This window comes from Phocoena phocoena, chromosome 11 (genome assembly GCF_963924675.1).
Source record: "Phocoena phocoena chromosome 11, mPhoPho1.1, whole genome shotgun sequence".
Classification (NCBI taxonomy): domain Eukaryota; kingdom Metazoa; phylum Chordata; class Mammalia; order Artiodactyla; family Phocoenidae; genus Phocoena; species Phocoena phocoena.
Window position 1 is genome coordinate 53,056,121 of NC_089229.1, and position 7,467 is coordinate 53,063,587.

Consider the following 7,467-nt stretch of genomic DNA (forward strand, 5'->3'; position numbering starts at 1 on the left):
TTTTGTTTACTGCTTGCTCTATATGTCCATTGTCTCTTTTTCCTTGTGTTTCTGTCTGCCATTTTAGTGTGGTTGTTTTCTATGATGTTTTTCTCAGTTTCCTCTTTTTTGATGTTTTGTGTCTCTGCTCTAGACTTACGTTTTGTGGTTACATGAGGTTTATATAAAACATCTCATAGACAAAATAGTCCATTTTCTGCTGATAGCATCTAATCTTCATTTGACAATATGGCTTCTGTCCTTTTCTTCTTACTCTTTTATGTTTTTGTTGTCTCAAATTATATCTTTTTATGTGTAAATTTATTACCAAATTGAAGCACCTATAGTTATTTTCACTGCTTTTCTCCCTTTAACCTTTAAAGCTACAATTAAGTATTTAACAACCTATTCTGATATAAAATTGCAATTTTTTGCTTCTATTTATCACCTTACTTAAGATTTTGTGTACTTTTGCCTTTTCATTTCAGGTAAAAGAGCTCCTTTAAACACCTCTTATAAAGCAAGAAGTGCTGTTGTGTTTGTCTTGGAAAGCCTTTATTCCTCCTTTGTATCTGAAGGATAACTTTTCTGGGTAGAGTACTCTTGGCTGACAGTTTTTATCTTTCAGTATTTTCAGTATATCACTTCACTCTCTCCTGGCCTGTAAAGTTTCTACTGAGAAATCTGCTGATAGTCTCATGGAGGTTCCTTGGTAGGGATAACATTCATTCTTCTCTGGCTCCTTTTAAAATTCTTTCTTTGTCATTAATTTTTGACACTTTTAATATAATAGGTCTTGGAAAAGGTCTTTTTGTGCTGAGGTAATTAGATATTCTCTTAGCTTCATGGACTTGTATATCCAGTTCCTTCCCCAGGTTTGGGAACTTCTCAGCTATTATTCCTTTAAATAAACTCTCTGCTCTCTTCCCTCTCTGGGATACTCATTATCCTTATGTTGCCCTTCCTAATGGGAGTCAGATAGTTCTCTTAGAATTTCTTAATTAAAAAAAAAAAATCTTAGGGCTTCCCTGGTGGCACAGTGGTTGAGAGTCCGCCTGCCAATGCAGCGGACATGGGTTCGTGCCCCGGTCCGGGAAGATCCCACATGCCGCGGAGTGGCTGGGCTCGTGAGCCATGGCCACTGGGCCTGCACGTCCGGAGCCTGTGCTCCACAACAGGAGAGGCCGCAACAGTGAGAAGCCCACGTACCGAAAAAAAAAAAATCTTAGTTCTTTCTTATCTTCTACCTGAATTCTTTTCTAGATTTTTTTAAGTGACAAACCATCTTTTTATTGTTCATTGAAAAATACAGGTCTGGAAAGAGTCTATTGCCTTCTGTATTAAATGCAAGGTCTGATATTGCAAGTATATATGACATAACAGTATAACTTACATAAAATGATACATATTGTACATAGAGACAGTGCCCACTCCTCTAAACACTAAAATTTAATGGAATGAAGTAAAGCTTTTTATTAAATGAGAAATATAAACATTGCAATCATAAACAAAGTGCTCTAAGCAAAGAACTTTAAAACTGTTTTGTTGTGACATCTACTTTGCTTACCTGCAGTTAGGGATGGTGGGGTCCAGGAAAAACTTAACTAACAAAAAGCTAGCACTCTCAAGGAGCTCTTCCCAGGAAGCAGGTTGCAGATGCCGGAGATGAGCTGCCACCTTGGCTTCCCTGGAGCCCTCAGGCCCACTCTAACTGCTAATCCCTGTCTTGAGGCTAGTTTGATGAACTAGTGGGAGGGCTAGTGGGAAGAGTACTGGGTAGGAGGAAGCCTCTGTCTGGACTGCTTATCTTGCACCAACTCTATGGATAAGAACACCTAGCATCTTTGATGTGTATCTGCCACTCTCAGCAAACACTGAAATGTGCTTGAAAAGATATTAACATTGGGAACAAAAGCCATTTTCTACACAGTCTGCAGATACCACTTATTCCTTTCAGCCATGTTTTCACTAAGATGCTCTAAAAGAGGCTGCTACTACTATAATATATTGCCAGTCAGGCAGGCCGGGATTGGGGGTAACAAAACTTCTCCAGTTACAACTACTAATTCATATCAGTTAAAAATGAATACAAATTTATTAGAAAGCGAAAGTCAATCTCTATTATTCACATGGCAACATAGTGAAGTGCTGCAACAATATTCACATTCCAAGGTCAACTTTAACTATAGCCACACTTCCCTCCAAAACACAGAAAGCCCTGTGTGGAGGAGAACATAGAAGATTAACACCACTACCTCCTCTCCAAATACTGTCAGGGCTCAGAAAGCTCATTATAGATAACAAATGCAAAAGAAGAAAAAAAATGCATCTCAATCTACACACAGCAACAGAGGAAGACTACTCTCCCTCTGGGCTTCTTTGGCATCAGGCGAAGCAAGGCTATTTGCCACAGTAGTGCCTAAACTGACTACAGCAATGCTCACAAGAGAAATAAGGATTACGAAGTTCCTTTATTCATAGGTAATCAGGGAGGATTAAATGATTTCCTGAACTAAGATAACAGTGTCACTATCAAGGAAAATTTTCTTCTTGCCTGAGATGTTTTTATAAATGAGATTTCACAATATTCCAGATTTTTAACTTAATATTAAACTATTAATGCACAGAGGAATCCTCATAGCTCAAGTATGAGCAATATTAATATTCTCAGATACTGCTACACTTTACAGATCAGCAAATATGTTATCAGACTATCCACTTAAGAGATTTGTAAGTCAACAGTAATAACCAACTCTATATTTTTCTTATCCTGTTCATCAAAGAACACCACACTCCCATAGGAATGAAGCCCAGCTCAATGAGCATCTTGTTCCCCTCAACTGTGCACAGGAAATTTCACTATTCAATCTCTACGTCCTTGACTCTTCCTATGACTCATCTAGTCTAAGGAAAGTCTTGTATAATGGTGGAAAATTGCAAACCCCGGTGGAGGCATTAGTATTAGTGCTGAAGTAAACTTTAGGAGAATAACTATAATCGCTTGTGGGACTGTTTGCAGCCTTACTGGAAACCCTACTCCTCCTGCATATGTAGATTGAAAAAATTCTAATAATTTAAACATGAGAGGGGATTTCACTGATAAAGGTCTAGTTCCCGCGTAAGGGTCTGGTCCCTGGTAAGATATGTGACTAGCCCAAAGCACTGGCTATGTTTCCATTTTAAACCTGTCCATCACAGTATTGTCAAAGTCTCCCGTCTCTCATGCCACTGGTGAGCCCTCTCTTGCTGCTTCTGTGTCTTTTGGAGGCTCTACTGCACACAGGGGATTCACTGAGGTTCTCACTTTAATGTGTAGGGAATTTCCATTTCACACCATCAGCTCCCTAAACACCATCAACTGGGAACAACTTCTAGTTAATAAAGGCACAAATTACTCTTTATAAAGGGAAACAAAAGGGTTGTTTGGAAGCTGAACGAACATCTTAGATACTCCTATAAAGGGAATGCTGTATCTGCTACCAAAACCCAGAGACATCTACTAGATCTAAATATATGGAATGTGTAAAAGCATGGATTTGGCGGTTTAAGACACATTTCCAATTTTCCACTACACCATTTAGGGAGAAGTGCTAGTTAGTATTACAGGAGCAAATTGTAAGTGTCAAGCCCACCCTATTGGCTTGTTTTCCTCCTGCTTTTGGTAAACTTCTACCAGCTCCAGGGAAGCCTGTCCCAGGGTACATCACTCAGCAACCTGCAGAGCTGCTCAGAAATAGATCATGGGCTTCACCTCAGCTAGTCCAGCAGCTAGTGCTCAGCTGTAAACACTGCCTTAGGGCAGAGCCTATGAAAAGCCTTAAGCCCAGGAAAGACTTGCAGAAGTTGCACAAAAACTCTTGGTTTCAGAATATCTTCCCAGGAAGTCAGAAAATAATTGGTTTTTAGGTAAAGAAACGGAATCTACGCTCAAAAACAATGTAATACCTCAGAAAAGCAAAACCGAGAATGGAAAAACTACAGAAGAATATACCTCGTTAATCAATAGTTTACTCTGGCTAAATGATCATTAGTAAGTCAGTGCAACTTATTACTGTAGTCAGAAGCACAGCCCACCATGTTCTCACGAAACAGGGTACAAGTGAAGCATGGGAAAACAGTTCACAGAGATGACAGCCCTTTAGCCTTTTGTCACTTCAGAACTTCAAAAGACAAAGGCTATCCAGGATTTGACGTTCAGATACCTGCTTGTTAAGCACAAGCTGAGTTAGGAGATAGCTAAACATCTGATTCTTACTCAGTTACAGGGTTCTCAGGAAGTTCCTATTTGGACATCGATGGTTCTCAAACTGGCTGCACATCGAAGTCATCTAGGAAGCTTTAAAAATTACCAAATGCCCAGATCAATTAAACCTGGAGGGTGGAGCCCAGAAATCAGTATTCTTTATGTTTCCCCGGGTGATTCTAACATGCAGTCTGTACACCCCTGATGTATCCCTTTCAGAAAGCTGTTGCATGAAAGCCATATTGTATCCAGATAATTTTGTTTTTTCTAACCCCCACCAGGAAAAGGGATTTTTAGAAAAAGGCACAGCTGTGCTTCTCTCAAGAGGCAACTTAGTGTCTGGTAAGCGCTGGTTCTCACAGGTTACCTGGAGCGTGGGTTGAAGAGGAGGGAGCCCTTGTCTTGGCAGAGCAGGCAGAGCCTCAGGCTTTGGCAGCTGCCTCCAAAAGCAAAGGATGCCCAGATGCCCCCTGAGCATGTACGCTGACACCAGATTTAATCCGTAACGAGGATGTATGAAGGTCAGGGCTGACACCAGCAGATGGGTGGGAAGAACTACAGAAGGACGTACCACTTTTTCTTCTCACAGCCATCAAAAAACATGAATGCCCCAGAACCCATGCAGCAATATGATCACCAACGTCGTGAAAGCTGAATTTACGGAAGAACTGGGGAGGGTGTGCATGAATGCCCACTGTGCCCGGCCCCAAGGCGTCAGACAGGGTATTTACAAAGGAAAATGCTCCCCTCGTGATTCCAAAGCCCAAGCCAGAAACATAAGCCAGCAATCGCATAGAGGGTGCTATGTCATCTGGGTTTATACTCTTCAAACCTTCACTGGCTTTTTTTTAAAGTTCGTAATATGCAAACTGGAACACTTCTTGGATAAGGACTGAGACTAACATGTCAGAGATCAGCAGATATTTCTGTATTGGTCCATCTTTGTCGTCAGCAGTGATTGCTGCCATGGACCAAACAAGGGAGGAAAGCAGCAGAGACACCAACCAGAAGCTCTGATGATGAGGAAGATGATGTGCAAGGGCCCAGCGGTGACGGTGAAGATGTAGAGGGCTAGCACAGGACCGAAGGCTATGAAGGCGCAGCCCAAGAACTCGGCCACCGTCAAGGCCATCACCCGGGGGCCTGGGGGGCGAACGCAGGGGCACCAAGCACTGACAGAGCTGAGCCTGCGGGCAAAGGCACAGGGCAGAGGGGAGGGGCAGAGGCAGGTTCTGTTGCTAGATTTTTTCTTAAAGCTGGTGAATTCTCTCTTCCATATCATCTGCTCTATTTCCAATGCATTCTTCATCTCGTTTATTGAGTTCTTTAGCTCCAGAACTTCCGGGGTTTTTAGCATTTCTACCTCCTCGGTAACATATTCCTTCTGTTCGTTAATCTTACTCCTGAACTCACTGAACTGCCTCTGCGTTTTCTTGTAGGTTGTTGAGTTTCTTCACAACAGCTATTTCGAATTCTCTATCAGTTAGATCACAATACTTCATCATGACTTTAAGTTTGGTTTCGGGAGAATTGTCGTTTTCTTTTTGTCATACTGTGTTACCATGGGTTTTCATGGTGCCTGGTAACTTGTTTCTCTGACAACACATTTGAAGTAGTGAACATCTTTCTTGTTAGGTGAAGCTTTGTTGAAAAATTACCAGGTTGATAATTAGAGGACTTTCTCTTTTTTACAGTGGGTGGTGCTATAGCACAAGCTTTTGGTTTCTCTTCCCTGAGTCGCCTCTGGCTGTATTTGAGAATCGGCACTTTCCACTCTCCAGCGCCTCTGCCAGAGGTGTCGTCAGGGATTATCCTCCCAGGATCGCTGGTGCCTTGCCGCTGCCAGTGTTGCTGCTGTCACTGATGTTGCCTCTGAAGGCAGCAGGATGGCAGGAACTTCCACCATGCCCAAGGTCACACCTGGGTTGTGGGCATGGCCACTGTGGCCGGGGGAGGGAGGTGGGGAGGGAACAAGGGTTAGGGGTGTCTTCTCTGCATCTAGGGTTGTCGGGATCGCAGGCGCTGCTGTCATGGCTGGGGATTCTGGAGTCTCGGGCACCACAGTGGCTGGAAGGACCAGGGTCACAGGCCCTGCAGCCACTGCCGCCAGGTTCCTTGTGGCCATGGGTGCCACTGTGGCCAGGAGGCCACAGTCACGTGCACCTGCTCCTCTGCTGCTACGAGTTCCCTGGGGCTGCAGCTCAGCTTCCATGGCCGGGGTTCAGGGTCACAGGCACTGCCTCCTTGCTCCCCCAGTTCTGCCTCTTCTGTGTGCCCCAATCCCCCAACCTCACATGTACAGATGTGTGGATCTCTCTGGCATCCTGGGGTGTCGGAACACCTTGGCTGAGGAATCTTTGCTGAGTTACGGACGTTTTAGTAGCTGTAGATTGAACAGGAAAGATAAAGAGCGTGTCTCTTGTTCCTATATCCACCACGTTTTGACCACTAGTGTGACTTAAGAATTGTCCTTGCCACTTGGTCCTTATTATAATCCTATTAACTGTGAATCTGTGAGGAAAAAACTGGGCCTTAAGAAGTTAGATAACTTTTCCAAGGCCACACAGCTTGTAAGCAATGAAATTGGGATTTAAAACCACATCTGTTTGATTCCAAAGCCTCTATTTTTTCATCTATCAAAAAGGAGGTTATTTGGATAATCTCTGAGGTTCCTAGAGATCCAGATTTCAGTGAGTCTATGGGTGGAATAAAGGATTATCTCAACAAGCCTGGGTTGTGCAAATCTTGCACATTCCAAAGAAAACTTTGGTCCTTGTCTCATTCCTGAGAGATAATCCCTAAGACTTTGCAACATCCTCCCTAATAAGAGTATTCCTGTTTTCCTGGGACCTTGGACCACTCCAGATAATTTATACTGACAATGTATATTTATTTATGGTGGGGCCGTGTACCATGTAGTAATCGCCTGACCCTTGGAGGGGTTGGAGATTGAGTAAATAAGGCCACCCATATGGGCCATCAACCATGCCAATGTGACCAACCCCCAATAAAAACCATGGACACCAAGGTTTGGTTGAGCTTCCGTGGCAGAAAGTACTTCATGTGTGTTGTGACGTGTCACTGCTGGGAGAATTAAACACGTCTATGTACCTCTACTGGGAGAGGACGTTAGAAACTTATGTCTGGTCTCTCCTGGACTCCGCCTTATGAACATTTTACTTCTGCTGCTTTTCATCTGTATCCCTTTGCTATAATAACCCATAGAAGTGAATATAACAGCTTTT

At 43.0% G+C, this 7,467-nt stretch overlaps 1 pseudogene; it reads right to left on the minus strand.

Annotated features, from left to right (window-relative positions):
* Nucleotides 1–4,585: 4,585 nt before the first annotated feature.
* Nucleotides 4,586–5,579, minus strand: LOC136131368 (gamma-secretase subunit APH-1B pseudogene; annotated as a pseudogene).
* Nucleotides 5,580–7,467: the final 1,888 nt, after the last annotated feature.